Source organism: Paramisgurnus dabryanus, chromosome 22, assembly GCF_030506205.2.
Source record: "Paramisgurnus dabryanus chromosome 22, PD_genome_1.1, whole genome shotgun sequence".
Lineage (NCBI taxonomy): Eukaryota > Metazoa > Chordata > Actinopteri > Cypriniformes > Cobitidae > Paramisgurnus > Paramisgurnus dabryanus.
This window is the reverse complement of record NC_133358.1, coordinates 16,930,968-16,955,610: the sequence shown is the minus strand read 5'-3', so window position 1 is coordinate 16,955,610 and position 24,643 is coordinate 16,930,968. Positions and strand designations below refer to the sequence as shown.

Sequence of the window (24,643 nt, the reverse complement as noted above, 5' to 3'; positions counted from 1 at the left end):
GGAATTTGATGTGGTGTTAGCACATAAAAATACTTGATAAGCATTTATAATCAATTAACTATTTTCTCTATTAGTTTCATCATTTAGAAAGTCACGTTTATGTGGTGCAGTAAACTCCTGCATCACCACAAAACAAACCTGCACATAATTGCCTTTCAGTGGCTTGGAAAACCCATACATACACCCACACAAAGTATCAAAGAATCGGCTGACTTTGTCAGGTTGATGAAGTTGTCAGAGAAGCCCTTGCTGTGCAGAGCACATCCTCTGATGGGTTGGATATCACAGTAAGAGACGACTCCTGCCTGACAGGAGACTGACAGTCTGGGATCTTCAAAATGCAGACTACAACTTTAGGTTTGCTTGCAATTAAAAAAGTGGAGAAGAGTCTAATTAATGTAGCAACTATGGCACTAAACTAGGACTGAGTACTCCATAACCAAACCAAAGATCTGAATTTAAAGAGTCGATATCTTGTGATTTCAAAATGTAGAAGATAGAAGTTTAATTTTGATCCTAAATTCTGCATCTCCAGCTGTGGGGTGGATGCCCCGGTTTAGCTTTGTGCCTGCTGAAGAAAGAGTCGAACTTGCCAAACAAACCCCAGCAGAGCAGACGTCTCATCAGAGGAGGGAGCCCAATCCATCATTTCTTAGAGCAGACAAAGAGCAGCTTGCAGAAAATCTCAATGTACCATCCCTGTAATCTTGTGGCTTGAAAAGCTCTGAGGAACCATGGCTGGTGACACACCCTCTTCTGCACTTCTTCTGCATTGGTTCACCCCAGATCTGTGAGGTTCGGGGGTCTTTGAAGGGTTTGGGTAATGAGTAACCTATCAGTCAAGAATAGTGTCCCGACCTGACCCTTGAAGGATTGGCCTATATGGTCTTGCTGGTGATTCGGGCCAAAAACCATTGCATCATAATCATACATTAAACTGTGCCGTGTATATCCAACTTCATCTGATGGCACGGAGCCCAACTCCAGCTCAAAGGTGAAGCGAGTTAAATATCGGGCTGGGGGTAAGGTGGCTCATGGAGCCAAAACACACAAGTGTGTGTTGAGTTGTTGCGAGCAACCCACAGCTATTACCCAACATTACTGATTACAGTGCGGAGAGATCCCTAAGGCCAATGGGGATTGTGGTTATGCAGAACAGATGGGCCTTTATTAGCAGCGAGTGTCTGGGACAGATTTGCAGGAGATTCAGTGTTTACAGCCTCTTCAGCTGACGATAATAAGAGCGAAGACGAAACGCCAGCTAGTGAAAATGGCAGTGCAGGAAGTAAAGGAAATGAAACCAATCAAGGCAATGAATGATGTCGATACAGAGGAATGGACAGAAACTCACTGTGTGTCAAAGACTTGCTAGAATATTAAAAAGACAAGAACGGCGTACCGAGGAAACGCAAAAAGAGGAGAATGGGGTGAGGGAATAGAGTGCGGGTGAGCTTATGACTGAGATTGAGAGAGAAAAAGAGAGAGAGAGAAAGAGGAGGAGGGGAGATCGACATTCTCTCCTCCCCAGAGCCGCAGGCCTGGTCTCCAGCCACTGTCCCAGATGGCTCGATTGCTCAGTACAGAGAGAGAGAACGAGAGAGACGTCCTCACCGCTCATAAGCTATACAATTACCGAGAATGTAATGGTCTTAAAGTGGCAGCATCAGACAGGACCGAAAAGCCAATGTCCATTTACAGAAGCCAATCGCATTCATGAATCTTTTAAACTGACAGCCACTTCAAGTTGCCACTGGGACGGCATTGTATAATAAACACATTAAGCAGCAAACGTCGGATTCCCGACCAGCTTGCAGGCACAGGAAGCCAGCAGCTGGATACCAAAGAAAGACGAATGTATTTCCCCGATCTGCCCATCGGAAGATCCGGCATTGACTAAAAGGAAGCCTGTCTGTGGATTCTGAAATGCACGGTTAACTGTATTCCCATAACCCAAAGTGTAACGGGGGGTTAAATGTCTGATGCGTATTGATGGGTTTTAGGTTACAAGAGGCACAGATGCAGTGCGAAAAATCAATAAACTTCTCCAGAGCATGCTCGGTGGGAGGGTCCGCGTTCTTCAGCTGACAAACAGAGATCGGAAAATTAGATCCTCTGTGAGCTTAAATACCACCTCTCCGCTTCCTAGAAATATTCTTAACGGATACGTCCTCTCTCGCTTAATAATTAAACAATGAGTTTATGAAATGGAGGTATATTAAAGAGCTGCTTTACATTGAAGGCTTAATGTAACAACCTGCATCAAACAATATCAAACATAGTGCATGCCCAGGGAGTTGAATGTAGGTTTTAAAGGGTTCTTTACTTTAAGCTACTTGATCCAGTACAACACAAACTTGTTTGTGTAGCTCAATAATTGGTAGATCAAAAGGTAAATTGTTCCATTACAACATTAAATGTACTGTAAGTAGGATCTGCACAATGCATAAATCTAAATGTTATCAAGTCATGCACGGTTAACTATTCGAAAGTGAGCCAGATTTCTACATACAGGACGTGCCCCTTTAAGAACCACAGCAGGGACACGGATGTGCCAGAAGCACGTAGGGACGGCGCTTAGAAGTTGACACTGCATGAATCAGAAACACTCAGCATAACCAGAGCATGGACTGCAAAATATTTTAAAGGTGCATATCACAACAGGCCATGCAATACAGGAGAGAGAACAGTGTGCGAAAAGGGGCTTATCCTCACCATCATCTGCTCCTAATGACAGCTGACAAACTACTAATGCAAATCCCATCTGAGCAGCCCCACCCCCAACCTTCCCCAGCATTTCCCATACAGGAAAGTCCAACCCCGATTCCCCTCCCCATCCCTCCGTGCACAGAGCATGAGCCGTGCTCCAAACTCAGCAGAGCGAGTGCTTGTCTTTTTAACCAACACAATAGGCTGATGCTTAGTCACATGACAGAAGAGCGGTGGTATGGACGTAGCAGGTGGGGACTGTGGCTTCGACACGGCCAAACACATGCTTGCTGCTTTCGCTCTGAGTGTTGTGGATTCAAACTTCTGACTGATTTCACAAATGTTTGCTAATAATACATGCTTAACAAAATATCAACCACAGAGGTCTGAAGGAATGAAATAAGGAAACAAATGGAAATGATCTTAAGGATGCAAACAAGAGAAAACAAGGTTCCTTTTTTGCTCTTCAAGCCAAACACAAGCAGGAAATGACGTAGGACCTCCCACGCAAACCACATCAACTCACTTTCATTTGTTTCGCAGTATATCATACAAGTGTTTTCTGCTTTTCTCCTCCATGTAGTTTCATAAGCACCCACTAGACCTCCCATGTCATGAGTGTATTAACCCAACAAATGAATAGAGAAAGTAAAAAGCTCACCTTGGCTTTAGTCCAGACTCGGCATCAGGGCATTTCTGCAGAGGTGGCACCCGTAGAAATCTTTGGACATTATTCACTTCTCACTGTATCTGTGGAGGAGAGCACAACCATCCAATTAGGATCTCAACCATAGACATTTACTCATTGGGAAGTGGTATATGCAACATATTTACATTATAATCTTGAACGAATTGCTCGTTTTAGCTGAACATTTTTCATTTATGTGTCTGGTTATTTATAATGTAAACAAAACACAGCTGCTGCCACAAACAGAGTGAACCTCAATGGGATTTCTTAATAGTTGTACTGCAGTGCTTGTAATTTTTTTAAGCCGTACACCTGAAACAGCTGTTTCAAGACAAATCATACTTTATGCAAAACTACATTTATCACCTGGACAGGTTATTACCAGGTTATGCAAGATTCACACATCTATAGTTTCTACAAGAGGTAAAAAAAATACCAGCAGGACTTTCACATAAAGGCAATAAGTCCTGGCAAGGCAAAACGCATCTGCATACCATTTTTACTTTTGCCGCTACACACAACTACGATAATATATGAACAATACATAATCCTATAAAATGTCAGATTTCGATTAGATTGTCTCGTTCACAAGATACGTCTTTGCAAAGCTGCGTTGGAACATTACAAATCGCGAAAAGTAATAAATGCGAATGAAAACGAAGAGCGGCATTTGAGGAAATAACATCTTCGTTTTAAGCTCCGCGTCCATTTGACCTCAGTGGAAAAACAGTGGCCCCACAGATTGTACGACATCACTTCCCTCTCCATCCTTCAAGAGCGGGGCCATGTCAGCTGCAAGCGTGGCACTTGAGCTTTCCTCTTTCAGTTAGCTATCAGTGAACTAAAGAGAGACAGCTGAGCATTCCCAGACCTGTCAAACAAAGTGTGGCTATTCTTAATAACAACACCTTAGCGGCACCGGCCGCAAGAGCTCTGATACTTTTGTGATACTTTAGTGTCAGTGAGGAGACACAGAGGTCACTTTAGATACCAAGAATCAATGTTTTTGGGACCCATATATGGTGATCATACTTTGTATTATTGTTTACAAATTGTATTTGGAAGATATTGATCATGGAAACTGATGGAAGTAATTATTTTTTGCAATAGTTAAAGGAAAACACCACCGTTTTTAAATATTCTTAACTCAACTTGGATGAATTAGGACATACCTATCTGTGGGCACCATGTTGGAGACCACTGCTCTAAACATATACGACAGATGTAGTACTACTTTACAATTTAAAGACACAATCACCTGTTTGTTTACTTCAAATTGCAACTGAACCTTAGATGAGTCAGCCTGAAAATTATTTTTTTGTGTGATTGTAAAGCTAAATAAAAATATTTACAATAACTTTTTGCAAGATTGTATAGCTGATTTAAAATATGCTTGTGTAAAGGTTCAGACAAACAGTTTTAGTCATTTCCGTCTTTTCCACTTTTAAAGGTGCAGTGTGTAAATTTTAGCGGCATCTAGTGGTGAGGTTGCGAATTGCAACTAACGGCTCAGTGCACTGCTCACCTCTTGCTTTTGAAACACATAGAAATGCTACGGTAGCCATCACCGGACAAACATGTCATCCTCGGAGACAACTTAGTAAAAAAAGTTTGTCCGTTAAGGGCTTTTGTAGAAACATGGCGGCACAAAATGGCGACTTCCATCTAAGGGGACCCTCAATGTATGTAGATAAAAACGTCTCATTCTAAGGGTATAAACACATAACGGCTCATTATGAAAGGTCTTTATACACCCCTGATAATATAGTTTTGTATATTACACTCTAAAAAACAAACGGTGCTATATAGCACCAAAACAGTTGCTTTGGATCGTAACGATAGAAGAACCATTTTTTGTGCCATATAGCACCGGTGAAGAACCAGTGAAGCACCAGTGAAGCACCTGTGTAGAACCATATAGTGCTATGTAGAACCATATGTGGTGCTATATGGCCCCTATATGGTGCTTCACTGGTGCTTCACTGGTGCTTCACTGGTGCTTCACTGGTTCTTCACCGGTGCTATATGGCACTAAAATGGTTCTTCTATCGTTACGATCCAAAGCAACTGTTTTGGTGCTATATAGCACCGTTTGTTTTTTTAGAGTGTATGTTGCATTTCTGTCAAGAAATCCTTCTAAAAATTACACACTGCACCTTTAAAGGGATAGCCCAGGAAAGACATTGCCAAAAAGGTCCATGTTCCATCAGTCGTTCAATAATAATATTATGAAGCAACAAGAACACTTGAGTGCAAAGAAAACAAAAACTATTTTATTCAACAATTTGTTCTCCTGCTTGGTTGTTCGGAGCACGTTGGCGACCATGCAACAGTGCATGTTGCTGACGTCACCTGCTGACGTAGTTCCCAAAGTTTTTTTCTGTTGTTTTTTTATAAAGCATTATGCAAACAATACTCAAACAGCCCGTATAAATGCGCAAATTAATTGCCAGCATATTCTGTGCAACTATAGTCAATGGGACAGACAAAAGCCTCCCAGTTTTCATCAAAATATCTATAAAAATGTGTTTTGAAGACAATTAAAGGACTTGGTGGTTTAGAACGACACAGAGGTAAGTAATTTATGAAAAAAAATTATCATTTTGTGGTGAACTAACCATTTAAGTAGATAGAAGCTGTATTTGAACCCTGGATGTTCCCAAGATATCTGCCTTTAGTTTTATGTACACTTGTATTTGACGCAATATCCATGAAAGCAATCCGTATATTTCTGTGAAAAGTCATGTATTACGTGGAGACACCAATTCAGAATAAGCCTTTATCTAATCAGCACACAAAATTCCAAGACTTCCACAGAACCAAATACCCAGAGGTCGTGGGTATGATGTCAGAATCCCCAAATGTGTAAATGTTATAAAGCAATCATCATATAAACTTTTTTGAAGACTATTAAGGGACAGAAAATGAGTTTAACATCATACACGGAGAAATCAGAGATGAAAGACTGGAATATAAGGGAAACTGACAATCATCATCAGGTTGGTAAAGATTTAATAGTGTTACACACGTCTTCCGGGCCTTTGGTTCCACATGGGAATCGTTTCAAGCTTATTAGATAGTAACATGAAGTACGCCTTTTTAATTATGTTCAGCAAGTAATTAGTGGAAAAAAGGGTTTAAATCATCTCCCCGATCCCAGAATTAGCCTGAGAGAAGGAAAAAAATCTGGGCTGCACTATCATTCAACAAAGTTGAGAGCGTAAGTATAGAAATAGGCAGAATTTTCCCATTGTAAACAAATGCCGTCAAAGTGTTTTGTTGACTTTGCAAAATCTCTCCTGGGATGTTATGAACAAATACCTAAGGGGAGGGCACACCGCAAGCCATCACATGATGTCATGTGCCAAGCAGATATTGCTACATGTAGCTGCCCTGCTACAACTCCATTTAGCCAATGACCACAATAGAAAACAAAAGACCAATCACTGTAGTTGTTTTTTGATACATCAAGAACACTGGCTGCTCTAGGCAGGTGTTTCAAAAAAAAAAAAAATGCTATTTTACTACAATTACGACTTTGTGGCTTTGCAGTTATATTTCGTCTGAGGTCTAATATAAAAATGGGCAAACAGAAGAAAATGTGGGTATTTATATATATAAAATCAAAGACTGAGTCATAATCAAATAGGCAAAGCTGATGAATTCTGAAAGACTTATGTTTACATTGGTCAAAGGGAAGTTAAGCAGAAGTCCTTTACCGAGGCTGAAGGAATTTCCCTTATTTCATCTTGTCACATGCTTGATCTCGCCCACAGCAGATCTTAACCGGATTGGTCACTGTAGTTATGGGGTCTTTCAACCATGATACATCAGACACCCAGCTAATTCAACCATCAGATAGTTTCACTGACTCCAAAAGAAACCCTTTTGTTTTTGGGGAAATATCTTTTTAAATACCGAAAAGTCACACGCTTTTGTGACCATGATGTGTGATACTCGGAAATCTAAAGTGAATGTCACTTACAGATAAACTAGATATGTTTTATAAGATTAAAACATATTTGCTTATTAATCCGTAGACCAGGGGTCTTCAACCTTTTTGTGAGCAAGGGCTACCACCACGGATAAACAACCTGCAGGGCTACCTTTTTGATAGAGTCTACACAAAACGGTTTTCTTTTACTTGTTGATTTTATTTAATTTTACTTGTTGATATGTTTTATCATGGTTTAAATGATAACATAGATAAAGGAAGCCAGGCTAATATAAATTCTTATATATTTGAGGCTATTAGTAGAATGTGCTTTGGCGGGGAACCTGGTGCCCGTGGGCACCATGTTGGATACTCCTGCCATAGACACTGCCTGGATGATCTTATTATGTGGTCACGCACTCAGTAGACCACACAGCATGGACCTTTATTTAATAAACAAAATACTGCATTCCCTTACACTGAATCCTCAGTCTCTCTAACTGCAGGCTGGGTCAAAAGTTAATGTCGAGTGTTACCATTGTGTGTTACACTACAGACCATGTTCCACATTTTCTTGTTAAATGGAAGAAAAGTGCATAATCTTTCAAACACAACAATAGAATTTGCATTGCATTGTAAATTACAGCAACTCTAAATTGCGTTTCCGTATCAATTGGTAGCATTGCGCTGGAAGTGCAAAGGTCATGGGTTTTAGCTCCAGGAGGCACACAAACTCATAAAATGTACATCTTCAATGCACTAGATAAAAGCATCTGCCAAACGCACAAAAGTAATTCAAGCTCAGAAAGCAGCACACGAGTTGGCATACAACTGATCCTCTTGACAACTCGTGTATTCTGTCATGTTAACTTGTGATTAGATGTGAGTGGAATTGTCTAAACTCGGTGTTTGAGGGTAAGTGATCCTGCTCTTTTTCCCATGATCTTTACCGTTTCCTCCAGGACTGAAGCTGGTTCGGGACTGTCACTAAAGTCTAATGTCAGGTGAAAGAGGCCAGTTAACCAGTCCACTCAAAGGCTAAAGATTAGATTAGATTTTACCCACTCAAACTGACACTAACCAGCTAGACGCAGAGGCCAAATATGGCTACAACTTTCAATGTTGACATCTTAAAGGCTGATAAGTTAAAGTTGTGATTATATTACTTTGTCAAAAACGTACGTCCCTAACTAAGCATAGGAAGACCATAGGAAGCAATGCAATTATAAACATAGCAGGTTCACTGACAAAAACCTGCTCGCTTGGCAAAATGATTCGAAGTTTTATGGGTGGTTGCCAGCATGTTTCTCTGCGATTGCTGAGGTGGTTTTAACTATTTTAATATGTTGCTATATATGAAGCTCTAAATAGTTGCTTATTGGTCCAATTCAAATAAGTCCATCCCCAATTCTACCTTCGATCTAGATATTGTAATTCCTAAATATGTCTGACATCCCATCTTATAAGGAAAATTGTAAGTCACATTATTTAAAAACAGTTTGAAGTGCTCATGTATGTAAGAGCAATAGTAAAAGTGATTGTTGCCTTAAACATCAGACATAAAAGGTTTTCTGACCCACAGCCAAAAGCTTTTATGCGTTAGGTCTAAAGATGTGAAATCTTATCTTTACTTATAGTAAATGACTGTTAGCTGTTGGGCTATATCATTGAGTTAAACCTCAGTATTTCCAATCTTGGTGTCAATGTTCAAGTAATTCTGGCACTAAGCAGTAAATCCTAAAGCATGGTGATTTTATTGAGGCAATAATTTAACTCTAAAACAAAACTGAAACTCCACCACCACCTCATTTTAATAATCTAGTTGTAATCCGGTGCATTCTTTTCTCTGTACGTTGCACGAGGCACCTCGTAATCCGCAGTCACGCATACATACAAATAAACTCTGAAATGAACCCTAAATATACATTTTTGGTCATACATAATAAAACGGCATATAGACGGTTTCATCCGACACACGTGATAGTGGCTAAACTGATCTATGAACAAATACATTGGTTTGCTAAAGACGAGGGGAGATGAAGAGCATTGATCACAACTGTGCGGAAAGGTTTGGCAACCAGGAAAGAATTTTGAGGACCTGTAGCTAACATTTTATAAATTCATTTTACACGGTAAGTACCATTTGCTCAGTGTAATAGTTGATACGCATTAGATATGATATATGAACAAAGGTCATTTCCTTGTCATTTATTTTCCTTGTTATCAGAAATAAACTACTATAATATTACTACTGTTGTTATTGATTCTATGTGAACGACTACCGGAAGTTCGGTTTAGTCCACAAAACAGTTTGTGTTTTTGCTGCCGAAACAGTCTATAATGAAAATACAATTTGAAGACAGGATTTATCTCCGTGTTTGACACAACATGCAAGCTTACGTCCACCCCCAGTTAGGGCTTTTGCAGTAACCGCAATCCCGTATTCAAGCTATTGACAAGCCAAACGCAGATCATGACAGGCAACCACAAGTCACGAAGCCATGTCCTTCTTCCTTTAAACTTCATACATGTATAATAAAGGCAAAATAAATTGTCAGTGACAACAATCTAGGCTATCCATATTTCATTAAATCCAAGGGGCAACCTTCTGATCTCTCTGATGAAGTAAACACGGAAGTGACTTAAACTGCAATTCATCGACTGGATACAAAAGGAAGTAAATTCCCATAGACCCCCATCTTTAAAATTCCCAACTTTCCAGTAGAAAATAATATGTTTACCTGGTATAAAAAGTGTTTTTGGTCTGTATAACTAATTATGCCCTTCATGACAACTGTGGGAAGGGTGAATTTTTTTGTAACTCATCCGTTTAATTATATTAAGCCTTAAAGTTCTGCGTAATTAAGGGCGTGGCGGCCGTGGCCACTTGAGTGACGTGTGAATAGCCACTGCTGTCACGAGATTCACACTGGGGGGCGTGGTTTCAGCAACCAGCCACCTCAGCTTCACTCGCGTCCTGCCTCTTTACCTGTTTTCGGATATTCGCGAGTGATGCGCGGCCAAGATGGCGACGACAGGCACCGCCTACTTTAAGCTTCAAAAACGATCTTCAGAAACCTATGGGTGACATCACGGACACTACGTCCATATTTTTTTACAGTGTATGGTTAAATCATGCAGTGAATTAGTGAAAAGCGTTGAGCACGCAAATTGAAACTGAAATGAATTAGTGTCACCTGACTCTAAATGCAGTTTTGAAGTTTAATCAAATTGATCAACATAAGTACAAAGTACCCCAATACAATTGATCTTAGTTTCAGTTTTAGTTTACAAAAATAACCCTGCTAAGACAAAAACGATTGATAAAAACATGTTCATAAACTGAAATACACATTTAAAAATAAAACCTAAAAAATTACAACTAAACAACCACGATTAAAAAACTAACTGAAATAAAGATGAAGAATATATATTAGTTTTTGTAATATGCAAGCTTTTATTCCTTTGCAAAAAATAAAATAAATGATGCACGTGGCTGTTTCAATCCAATTCCACACGTAATTATCGTTTTTCTCTTCTCTCCAGCTGGAAGCCCACACTCATCATTTCTGGACATTTGCCATCTCAATAATGGCCATGCGCTGTGTACTTCTAAGTACTGTAAATTTAACTAATACATTTTCCCCCATTTGTTCATACATCCCTAAATTCTGCATCGTTTGTGACCTCAATTCAAAACAAATTCAGAAATTTAATTGGAATTTCAAAGGCGAACTTCCCTACACAACTCTGAAGGGAAGAGATAGTTTTCCACCCCATTTGAAAATCTACCCTCGCAGTGAGGCTCAGCTCGCTGGGAAGGATGACTCAAAATGATTACCTGATCAGGAATGCTGCCCATTCTTTTAGGGACACGTTAATTGGATGAGACAGGGAAAAGCAGAAGGCTGCAGCGGAAAGTCGTCTCTGTGGACAGAGCTCTGACTGTAGAGAGAGCGTCACTCATCACTCTACCAATCGACATCAAGGCCGTGAAATTGCATTACAGCTTCTGGTTGTCAAATACAATGATTAGCCAACATTTGTGCTTTGGCCACTTTCAAAATAAACCATAATGTCATGATTGTAACTTCAGGCCATTTACTGTAAAATGGCTTTAGAAATGAAAATAAACAGGGCAACTACTGGGCTGTAAAGACTTAGTGAATGTTGTTGCAAAAGACAGTCTGTTATGAAAGAGGTTTTCTGCTTGAGTAAAAAAAACAACAACGCCAGCACCCAAAAAAGATTAAGAACATGATGACACACTTAAACTGACTATTCTACATTTCACTCTGTTGACTAAATTAAATAATTTCACAACATAGTTTTATGAATGGCAAGTTCATTCTTACAGGATCATAAAATGTAACTTAAGTCTTTCAAGCCTTTCAAAATAAATAGCTAACTGAATCTTGAAGTCTATAGTTTCCCATTAGACAGTGTGGATTGACAGCAAATCATCTCTGAAAAACCACCTGCTTGCATCCTAAAGACAATATTTTAAAAAGAAATTATATAAACAGAAAGTATATTAAAAAGAAAAAAATTTGGTTGGAGTAGCGGGATCAAAAATGGGGAATTGGTGACAACAACCAAAAAGGAAAGTTGTCTGACAGGAGGAGCGTTATGAACACATCATCGTGCACAAGTCAATTTTAATTTTGCATTGATTTTACAGCCTGGCATACATGTAATCACCACAATACCAATCACTAACAGTTTAAGATGCAAAGTTAATCCACCATTACTTCCAATCCCTGCGTTACGTGGGTGTGCATGCGTAATCGTCTCTTCAGGTGTAACATGAGAAGATTTGTTTTGACAACCCACAATTCCAGGTGCCAAAGCCACAGATATCTGTAACAGACCGACGCGCAGTGATTACAGACGTTTTAAAGGGATAGTTCAACCAAATGTAAAAATTCTATCATCATTTATTCACACTCATGTAGTTGATGGAACCCACTGACTTCCATAGTAGGAAAACAATTACTATGGATGTAAATGGGTACCATAAACTGTGCGTTTTACCATCATTTATCAAAATATATTTTTTGTGTTTGACAGTATGAAGAAAATCATACAGATTTAGTAAAACATGATGGTGAATTTTTGGGTAAACTGTCCCTTTTTTATTTATTTAAAAGGATTAGTCAATTTTCTTTGTTCAGTCGAGAAGAAATGATGTTTTTTGAGGAAATCATTCCAGGATTTTTTCTCATTTTAATGGACTTGAATGGATCCCAACACTTAACAGTTTTAATGCAGTTTAAAATTGCAGTCTCAAAAGAATCTAAACAATGTCAAACGAGGCATAAGGGTCTTATCTAGCGAAACGATTGTAATTTTTAGCAAAAAAATTACAAATATGCACGTTTAAACCACAACTTCTCATCTTCCTCCGGTCCTGTGAAGGCCAGCGCGACCTGACGTAATACGTCATCACGTCAAGAGGTCACGGATGATGAACGCGAAACTACGCCCCAGTGTTCTGCATTCTGACGTTGTTGTATGTCGGATGATACTAATAAATGTCTTTGTGTCAGTTAATTGTTTTAAATATTCTGCAAATGTCCATTTCATATATGTAATACGTGACCTTTCGACGTCATTTTGCAATTATGTGAGGTCGCGCTGGCGCGTCACAGGACCAGAGAAAGACGAGAAGTTGTGGTTTTAAAGTGCATATTTTTATTGGCAAAAATGACAATCGTTTCGCTAGATAAGACCCTTATGCCTCGTTTGAGATCGTTTAGAGTCCTTTGAAACTGCAATTTAAACTGCATTAAAACTTAAGTGTTGGGGACCATTAAAATCTTTTACATGATAAATCCTGGAATGTTTTCCTCAAAAAACATATTTTCTTCTCGACTGAACAAAGAAAGACATCAACATTTTGGATGACATGGTGGTAAGTAAATTATTTGGATATTTAAAAAAAAAAGGACTAATCCTTTAACCAATGACCAGTGATTTATCTCTAGGACTAAAAGGACCTCTTCAGCAAATTCAGCCTAGAATAAGCACCTTATTTAAACAGGGTAACAAAATCGTATCTGCTTCATAGTTTTGCATAACAATCACAATTCTACAAATCGTCTATCAAACATCGCTTTTTTGTAGTCTTTGCCCATATGGGTCCGAAAATAGCATCAAGAAACGAAGGTGTGCGCATGTTTTGTAACAGGCAAATGACAGCCAATCTGATGTATTTTGATGACAGACGAACTGGCTACCGAGTAAATCAAGCTGCTTAGCAACCTCCAGTGATATCAGCTGCCAAGTTTTCTGTCTATCGCAAAAGCAGCTACGGTTAAAACGAGAATTATGAATAACTTTATTGATACACTAATTTGAAATAACAATTGATTCAGTTAAAGACGATTACTAATAGGTCATGGGGTATTGGTTTAAACATAAAACCCTTCTGTAGTTTACTGCAAGCTATGAATCACAGGGGTGATAACATAAACCATGAGAAGAGTAAAAAGTATGCAACTTAATTGACCAGAGTAAGACATGATTTTGTGTTGTTTTATAATACAAGTCCAGTGTTTCCTCTAGGATTTTTTTCAGCTGTGGCGGCAGGGGGCGCCCATGAGGATTATAAATGTAAAAAAAAAAATTTATGTAGAATATAGGCTACAGTAAACTAACATGTATTTTTTTTATAATTTTCACGCTGTCATTTACTTTTCCTTATATTTATAGCATATTGCTTTTCTATGTTTGATCTAAACTGTATTTTCTTAAAAAAACGTTACACAGCTACGTACGTAGTTCGGATATTTCATTGTAGTTTTAATGTAGTGTGCATTGCAAGTTCGTCCTCGTGTTTAGCGTACAGAGCTGTTACAAAGTCATGCAGTCCTGTTTGATAATCCGCACCGCTGTGATTGACAGAACAACCGACCAGTTATCCGACATCAGCAGCAATTTTATTTCACACCCGTACCATTTGACAAAAAGACTGTGACCCCGAGCCGGTCACACCGCAAATCGCGCAGTTAAATATAAACCTTTACAGGTGTTGTGTCGAAGTCTGTTCCCCCTATGTTCCCCCTATTTTTCCCTTCAGTGTAGTGTTTTTATGGCGTTTTTATCATGTTATAGGTTTTATTATTTATATATTTAAAGTTTTAATGGCTACTGAGATGTATATGTGTGCATTTCTGTAATGTATCTGTATTGTTCTTAATGGTAAGTCAATTATTTTTACAGTATGAATCATATTATATGTATAATATTTATTTAATTATGTATGCAAACATTACATTTTTAAAACAACCAGTAAAAAAAAAAAAAGAAAAAGACAGGCTATATTTTAAAAGATATACCCTAATAGAAAACTGTCAAATGTATGAAATATTTAATAAATTGTATTATAAAATACATGATATTATGCCTTTTTAGTATAACCAATTCAAATCTTTAATCTTTCTAAATGTAACGTGATGAAAACGCTATAAAAGCACTACACTAAAGGGAAACATAGGGGGAACTGAGTTCGACACAACACCTGTCTTCAGACAGATCTTAAACACAAATAAGCACGGGACATTTAAAAACGAGTCGAATTTTGGTCTTGGATGTTAGACCCGCATTTTACTCTTGTCTATTGAGTCCCGACCTGCATCTACAACACAAATGACACGCGAATAGCCTATTACACCCGTTAGATCAAATATTATGCGGTTCACCCGCGGGTACCCCGACCCTGCTGTTTCGTCTGAAAACAGATAAAACAGTCTCACCGTCTGCCTCAAGTTTCTATTACCAACGTTCTTCTCTTCCACGGGAATAATGTAAGTTTCCTTACAAACAGATTCGACTATTAATGTCTTGCAGTCGCATATAAGTAGTATTCAGTATTTAGCCTTTTGTTTTTGGACAAATATCATATCATTTAATGTGAAACTTTGTGAGTGTCGATCTAAAGCACAGACGATTGACTGACAGCTGAGCGGACAGCAGCGCGCTGCGCTTATAGCCTATACTGAATAACTAATGGCCCGATAAGTTGATAATATGAGTACAGTGATTCCAAATGAATGTCCAAAAAACTCGTAATATGTCAAATCAAAAGTTTAATAAAGTCTTTTCTCGCAGCCCTGCGCTGTGTTGGTGTAGATATGCGCCGGTGAACATCATATGCGTGATGACCTTGCAGCTTAAATTACCCTAAATTTATAGTCATAAAGATAAAAGTAAAACAACATTCGAAACTTCAAATGATGTATTTTTATTTGTGTAAACTCACAATAAGGAGAAAACCTTGTGCTTATTTATAATCATTAAAAACATGACGTGCTTTCTGCTGGTTTGGTTTTAGAGCGCGTCACAAAAAAAGAACAGAAACTCAAATACTTTTTTATTCGTTTTGTCAATTTAATAATTATTTAAGTGCAACATATTTCGTATAGGCTTATTTATTTTATTATTATTTCTCAAAACAGAAACGTAGCTTAATAATCCTCTGTTGATTTAAATCTATTTGTGCATGAAACTAAACCCATGGAGGAAATTATGATATTTTAGGAGACTTATTTATAAATGAGTGAACAACGCAAATCCAGAAAGGAATTTATTTCTAGACAGCCAGTCTCGCAGAGCGGACATTTCGGTAGCTTTTTGCGAGCTGACGCTGTGGGTTTTGTCTAGAAGGGATACAGCAAATGCCGAAAAATTAAGGATTAGATTTGGAGGTAGGATTATTAGGATGAAAACAGCGGTTCTGGCTAAATTGGATACAAATACATCCTACAATCGTGTGAAATTTTGTGTTTAGAGTTGGGTTTGGTTAAAGGATTAGGATAAAACAGTGCTCATCCAACGAGATTTCGTTTGCTTTATCCCTTCTATCCACAACCGCAGGCGTGGCGGGGATGTTTTAGGAGTGGCGGGCCGCCACGGTTGAATGTATATAGCGGAAACACTGCAAGTCATTTGCTGGCCATACAGTCATGCGCTTTTTTTCAAGCAGTGTGGACAGATATGTTAAGACTTCAGCAAGCAATGCAATATGTCTCTTTTTTAGTAAAGAAAGGCTCTTCTGCTTGTGCTGCATTTTATTTTGCAAGCGGAGGCTATATCTTCACCTTCACCACCATGTTCGTTTCTGCGTGGTGTAGGCTAGCATCCGCCCGAGTCTTCTCCCCAATGAATTTGCACTGCATGAGAGAGCAATTAGATCTGTGGCCCAGTTTGTGGAGCTGGCCGGCAGATCCTAGACCCAGTCGATTTACAGCAGGAAGGCCTCTGAGAAAAAAGCAGGCCTATGCCATCTGGAGGATCTTCTGGAACCTTCTTTTAAGAAAGAAACATACCAGAGCTACGCTCACCCTGAGGGATTGTATGCTTGCTGAGAGTTACAGATACTTTTATCACTGGTGGCTCAGCGCTGGAACTGAAAGTATGGCAAGCATTTATTGAAGTATCTGTCACCAGTTGATGACTGTATTACACTTCTGATCATTCAACAACAAGTCTTTGAAGAGTCAGCGCATCCAAAACTGTTCAATAAGTCATCTCTACGCAAATGCAAAAAAAGATACAGTACAAAACCAATGCCTGTGGGAAAAAGTAGTTTATCCAAAAAAAGAAAATTCTGTCACCTTTTGTCTTTTTCTAACCTACTTACTTTCCTCTGAACAACACAAAGGAGTTATTTATAGCAGAATATACAAGTTGCTTTCTTCAATATAATGAAAGTGAATGCTGACCACAGCTGTCAAAAAAATGTTCAAAGCAAAATTTTCATGAATAATTAAAATGTCCATCTCTACCCAACTCAAACCTTTCAAAAAGCTTTAAAAGACTTCGACTACATTTTTTTATGCTTTTTGGAGCTTGACAGCCTGATACCAATCCACTTTTTGTAACACTTTTTCACACAGAACGTGGATCAAAGAAAATTGCTAGAAAAAAAATGCTTTCTGTATGAATCCAAAAATGTCCTGGATCGCTTCCAAAATAGGGACCTAGTAACATTGCCTTAACATTTCCGGAAAGCACCCCGTGTGAACAAAAGGCAAGGAAAAATGCTGTAAGAGCTGTGCCGTAGCAATAATGTGTGTTGCCGCAACAATGCAGTTATCGTTCATCACTTTGACCTAGCGGAAATATGTGACAATGACATGGAAAAAATCAGCTAAATATTTTGTGACTATTTCACAGAATATGTAATATCAGGCTGACCAGCAGATATATTGCATTTTGTCGCAATGTGCATGCGTCAAAAGGATTTGTGCATACAAAAGGCAAATAAACAATGCAAAGCTTTTCATTCGACATTGCACATACGGTCGTGAAAAAAACGCTATACTTCGGGCATAAGGCTTAGATCATTCTCCAACTTAATGGAACAGTATGCGACATGCGAGTTTGAATAAAATAAATAAATGCACATGTGTGGTTTTGAGAAGTCACAGACACTAAGCCAACTTAAGATGCTTCTCAGGCATGTGATTGGCCAATTGCAAAAAAGAAGGAAGCAACCAAGCAAAATCCTTATAATTTCTCATATCACTCTCGTGGTACTTTGATGTCACCTGCCTGTCGCTTTTTGCAGTAACGCATGAACTCAAACAAACCTAATGTCTGGGATACATGGCGAAGCGTGCATATACAAACAAGGCGCGCATACCCCCCAAACACAAAAAAATTGATCAAAAGACATCCCACCAAGGTCAAAAAATACAGAAATCCGTATTTATACGAAAAAAAAATCACATACCTGGCTGCTGAAAAAAGAAGTGCACGAGTACATTTAGGCATGCACCAAATGTTCGTCAATCGAAACTTTTTGTGGCCAAGAAGCATTTTCAGACGGACGAATAAGGGAAAAACTGAATAAAAATTTTACCAAACAAAACTTTTTGACGATGTGATCAAACAGTGACAAGTGTGATCAGACAGTGTAAATGAACCAATATAAAAAGATTCCCAGACAAATCCCTGGCACATTTTATCTGTATTTTCCTTAATCTGTGTGAAATGGGCTACTGAAAGAAAATCTGCATTTTAATTCCTCCAAAAAAAAGAGAGAGAGAAAGAGAAAACTATTTATTTATGTTTACGCCGGTCAGCAAAAGATGACATTTTTGAAAGCTTCCTTCAATGATAACCGAGCTGCATCACAAACACAAGGTCTGTAAAACAGGGTTCACCTGAGGGTCTCGGAAACAAACAGGAAATAATCTCTGCACGAGTACAGTATATGCATTTGGTTACCGTTTGACCCTGTATTTCTATGTGTACAGGAAAGCCAGTATCAAAACCATCATGTACATCTCTCATATAAAGTGAAAGCAAAGCTGCGCTATGTGCTTTGGCAGCGTTAACCTCAAACTCAACTTGCGGCCACCCTGGGTTAACCTGTTCTCTCATCATTGTTTCCTTCCTTCATCCTGGCATTTCTTAAAGTAGTGCCCACCCCAACACCACTCTAACTGTGGCGTTCTGATCCGGTGCCAGGCCACACTTGAGGCCAAGGATTACACTTTAGGTCTGCTGCCAGGCACACGCTGGGCTCCAAGTGCAGAGTCCTCCAGACAGCGGTGAAACGAACACCATCCGCACATAGCTGCAGTCACGCACACCAAGCGAGTCGATATTTTGACCACAGCGGGACCTTGAGCTGTGCTTCGCAGAGAGTGCTGGTTAGAGGCGATCCGTTAATTGGGTTAAGAGAGTGCTTAACCGGAAGCAACCAATGTGCGAGTTAAGCTAAAACAAAATCACAGTTTAGGGCAGTTACATGAGCTTACATGTTGATTTGTTATTAAGCATGAATTAATTGGAGGGCATGTAAGCTCTCTTGTGGTGAAACCATGCTGAGTGTCTACAAAGATGATGGGTATCCTCCACAGGATCAAATTAGGTTTCTATGGTTTCCAAGCACCTATCCACACTCCTTAAATTCCAAATGAGCAGAATCAGGATTATTCATTATGTTTGAAGCCACTTTGAATTTCAATATATCCATTCTTTACCGTCTATGGAAGCTAATGTTATATGTGGTAAAAAACACCACAACTGCCCTTCTGGATGCTGCGTAACCTCCATTATCTTGAGCCACTCGGGGTAAGGCCACCTTCACAGCAAATATCTTTAGCAATAACATAATGTCACCAGCCAAAGGCAAATCAATACGCACTTGAGTGAAGAAAGATCGCCTCGCTTATAAGTGTAGAGCGGTGTATTCAGCACCTTGATCTGTAACATGCCTTCTGCGTGCCCTTAAACCTTTCTCAGTGGGAAACTTCTCTTTCATCTATAAAGAAAGCCGACGAAGACATGTTCTAACACTTAGCGTGTGTAGGTCTCACACATTGAACTTCGATGCTCATGTGGACCACACAAGCTTGAGCCTGACCCAAGTTTATTCATCTAAAATCCATCCACATCATCTCCTTTCTTGTCTTTAGGATCGGTACCATTAAATAGTTTGTCTTAATATTTCTTAATTACATAACCAAACCCACAAAAAGAAAATGTAGATTATACTTTAGGATTGTTGGATGAAATGGATGTGCTAAAGAAAGGGATCTCGTTTTAAACACACACACACACACACACACACACACACACACACACACACACACACACACACACAGTGGGCTCATTAGGCAGAAGTGGGGAATGGAGAGAGAGATGTGTGCAGCAATCCTGGGTCACAGTCTGTGCAAGGACGCTATGTCGGTGAGAGGAAGCGGTGAGTGGAATGAACCCAGCCATTATAACTCCGCTCATCCGTCACTGTGAGGCCTCAGGCCTGTCTACCCGCTGTTACCCTGGCAACACGCTCCTAAACTTACATTCGGTACCAATTTCGGGAGAAACAATTACTTATTGTTTTAATTATAAAGTGAGTCGAACGAAGGATACTGAGTGTTTTAGACAAAAAAAATTATACTTTACAAGACCAAAAAGGCATCCGCTATTTTTATACACATAGTCACATTCAACAGCATCACAAAGGCTACATAGTATATAATAAAAAAAAATAACTACAGACTTATAACTATGTGATTTACTCATCATCAATGCCATAGACGGTTTCAGCAGCAGCAACAACATAAACAAATGGCTTTTGTGGACTAAACGCAACTTACGGTAGACTTCTTCATAGACTGATAAATAAACACCGACCAGTTGTTCACTTCGCACGTGCGTGCAATGAAACCATCTACAGGACTTTCTATTTAAATGGAACAAGGCGGATATATTAGGGCAAAGGTGACTGACAGACTCTTTTTACAGCTCTCTATAGACGGTTTCAGCAGTAACAACATAAACAAACTGCTTTTGTGGAACAAACATAACTTCGGTTAAACTTTCACAATGAATCAATAACAATAGAGTCCTTTATGACTAGTTTATTTCTGATAACAAGCAAAAAAAAGAACAAGTAGATTACCTTAGTTCAAACCATAGCTTAAGCGTATCAAAAACTACACTGAGCTAACTTTAATGTGTAAAATGTGTACTATATAATATGCACAATGTTAACTACAAATGTCTTCACATAGCAGTGATCAATGATCGCCGTTTCCCCTCGTCTTTAGGAAACCAAAATTTTTTATGTGACAGGGTATTCAGTTTAGCTACTAGCTAGGCGATTAAACAAACATATACCGGAAGTTAAGTTCCGCCCAAAGGCGTAGCTGTGACAATGCACGTGCGTCCGATGAAACAGTCTATATACTACCCCAATGTGGCAGCAACATGCATCACAGCGTATTTCTCGTTGCATAGTGATTTTGCAACTCTTTACTATGTCGTTTTTGACAAAGCACTTAGAGGGTTTTGCAGAAAAAGTGTCAAAATTTGTTAAATACTAAGAAATGACTGAAGTCACATGTGTAATAGTGTGCATTTCAACTACAGAATAATGATAACCTTTTAAGTGCCATCAGGGCTCAACATAAAGGACTGCCCAGTGGCCCGGGGCAAGCGTGAGAGACGTTCGGGCAAGTACAAAGTATTGTCACTTGCACGATCAGGGCAGTGCTTCACCCTCAGTCAATGAAATATATTTTCATCAATGTATATTATTTAACATCTTGGAAGCAGACATTTACTTGGGTAAAACACGACGAAAGAAACAATGCAATATTTTGCACAGTTTGCTGTCAGTTTACAGGTAAAGCAGAAAAGCTGGGAGCCTTTTTTCGTTGGAACATGTCTGTTGCATATTTGACTTTTGAATTATTATTTTTAAGTATGTGATTTTTTTATTAGGGCCAGTGAAAATTTTTGCAGGGCAGGTGATAACCTGAACCAAAGTTAAAAAGTATAAAAAAATATTTGCGTTGAGCCCTAGCCATTAAAGTGAAATTACTGAACCTAAACATAAGAGCCTGGTAAAAAAATCATTATTTACAAGAAAACATGTATCTGAGCACTTCATATATATATTTGGTAACCCTTTTAATTCATTTAGTGGTCAGTGTTTATTAATTCTATTCAACTTTAGTTTTATAAATGCGGTTCCTTAAAGCTCTTTACAGTTAAATGTGAGCGGCAATGTCATGCAGACAGACCTCTTTTCCTCCCTGCCCTTTGCTCCCAGTGTAATTCGAGACGGTGCAAAAACCCTATGCATACAGAACTAAATGAAAGGTACAGCGAAGAAGCAGGCATGTTCGCATTCAGCCTCGGTCTAACCTAATCGAGCCAGACAAGGTCATCATTTTCCAGCTTTCTTCTAATTAGCCTTAATTCAGCCTAATTTGGTTACACTAATCCTCACAGTAAATGACACAGACAGAGCTACTGTATCCTTGAAAGATATTCCTACAACACCATTGCACTGCATACTGAAACATGAGGCTCTTAAGTTTGTCAAATTTTTCTGTGATTTCAGTCGATGTTGTCCTGTGCTTTTGTTTTCCCCTGCATGTCAATCTGATCTCATTTGACACTGATTTGATTTGATAGTGGCTCATATGATCATCTCTCCGACTGACACACCGCATCTTATCACTGTGGCGTGAAATCAAGCAGCTTTGTGACAAATTTCTCTTCCTTTCATCCTCCTGTTGGGCATGCGCGACAGTCAGGCTGTCCGGCTCAAGCCCTACGACTACGTCAAATGTGCTTAAGCAGACTTTCTGCCAGAAGATCAAAGTTCAACAATCAGAATGCGATTCACTGTGATGGAATACCTCAATCAATAGAGAGTCAAAGGTCAGCTGATCCTGAATGAAATCATGGTTCTAGGCTGCTGACTGGGTATGTGAACTAACTCTCCCCTTTCTACCCCACCGTCAGTGGCCAGGAGGTCATGTGACCATGACATCCACAGGTGGATATGCCATATTTAGATTCCCAAGCAGAGACCTATCCGTAGGTCCCATCAATGAGCGTGCATGCACAGTACACATGCACACACTATAGTTTGCATGCATGGGAATATATCTTAACACATCATGGTAGTTTGAGACGAGTTGACTGCAAGCGTTCCTTGAATTATCAGGCAAGCACTATAAAACGTCAAGGAACCTTGTACAGCAACGCAAGTACAATAAGTCTCATGATAAAAATTGGACGATGGCGTGAACAGAGGCAGCTAAAATACCACAGGTTGTTAACATTATATAAGCCATCTAGAGTTCCTGATGGTCTGCTGGCACAGCATGATGCTAGCAACGCCAGAGTGTCACGGGTTTGATTCCTAGGGAATGCATGGTGTGATAAAAATGTAAACAAAGAATGCATCATAAATCGTTTGGGTAAAATTAAATTCCAAATGCATGAATGTAAACATACATTATTCAACATGCAACTCCAAGGAGCTCTTACACAACAGTCTGCATTGTTTTCAAAACGAAAGAGTCAACGTAATGACCAATTATTCTTATTTTCAGTTGTGTGAGCACTTAATACACAAGCCCTACTGTGGAATGTGTCGGCATGATGTAAGATGTTAGTAACAAAGCTAGCACGAACTGAACTACTGGTCCAACAGGCTGAGTCGCACTACAGTAGCTCTTAGCAGTGCTAATGCAAATCTGAGGTAAACGCCAGCTGTCAGTGTACTAAATCCAAGTTTGGCCATACAAGCAACCAACCAAAACCGAAATAAACACACGTTTAAGATCAAAGGAAACCCATGGTGAATGCATCTTTCGTGTTTTAAAAGGACGGGTTATGAGGGAAACGTTAAGGGGCATCAAAACACGACCGATACCCAATGAACTATCAAGCGCTGTGACGTCACACACACACACCGTAAAGCACAGTCACGGCGGGTACGAACTCTGTACACCGAAACAAAAATCTCATCAACAGACGACAAAACAACCACATTTTTCATATACCGTTCACGTAAACAGCGAAGTTCGTGCGAATTACAAGGTGAATGCTAACTTAGCAGCCTCCCAGCACCCCAACTTTTCCTTTCTTACCTACTACCAGTTCCCAAAAAATGATCCGGGTTTACGCACATTAAAGTCGTTCACTAACGAGCTGACTCACTAATAAACGACAAGCAGCGACTGTCAAATAACGCGCGTTTACTTTTAATACAACGCGCCCGCGAACGATGCATTGTTGATCGTCTGTTCCGTTCTCCTCGCTACAATGTAACCTCAACAATAGAATCATGGAAAACAATTATAAAACGCGTCACATCGTAGCAAGTTGTACGTAACATTTCGACCCCGTAAAGTTAAAGCGCCTCGCATAGTCAAATGGAGCCTCGCAGGCTAAAGCTAGCCAAGCAAATAAGAGGGGGGTAGCTGGTTCAACTTGAACGCTCGCATGCAACGCGGAGAATGAAGTAAATCAGCAGAACATTAAATCTTTACACTACAACACTCATGCATCCGCTTAAAGGTCGCTCGCAGTGGGTTGTTTACACAACGACACGAAGCAAAACACAACTCCTCAACTCTATAAAGTGGCCGGGCTGAAATAGCGAGTGTAGCTGGTTTAGCAAGCTAATGCAGGATACCGCCGCGGAACTGTGATTGGATCCTGCACCGAGCGTGTTAAAAATCGCGTTACAAAGCCACCCCGAACCGCCATTCACCGGCAAACACAGAGCATTTGTTATGATGTCGGACTTACGGTGTTTTCTTTCCTTTTAAATCCCGTACGTAACGTCCAGCTCTGACCTTCGGGTTGGTGAAACAGCATTATAGTTAACTGCCGCCGCCATGTTCCTCCTGCCTTATGCCTAACGATGGCTGGCTGCTTGTTTATCTCGCCAGCAAAACCTCCCCCACATAGGCTACTACAGGCACCAGTATCTACTCGTTTACTCCAGCCTGCATAGCAACCATGCAGTGAGCAACCGGACAAAA

General features: G+C 39.5%; 1 protein-coding gene across 5 annotated transcripts in view; it reads right to left on the bottom strand.

Annotated features, from left to right (window-relative positions):
• The window catches only part of ncoa2 (nuclear receptor coactivator 2), a 90,540-nt gene that overhangs the window by 64,314 nt on the left and 1,583 nt on the right, over positions 1–24,643 (bottom strand). For 3 of the 5 annotated variants that reach the window (XM_065294967.1, XM_065294970.1, XM_065294972.1), the window contains exons 1-2: positions 24,408–24,556; positions 3,368–3,456 (exon numbers count right to left, since the gene is read on the bottom strand). The gene's annotated coding sequence lies outside the window, so the exon portion shown is untranslated. Of the gene's footprint in view, positions 1–3,367; positions 3,457–24,407; positions 24,557–24,643 lie in introns of those variants that run through there. The other 2 variants (XM_065294968.1, XM_065294969.2) reach the window with 1 other exon arrangement.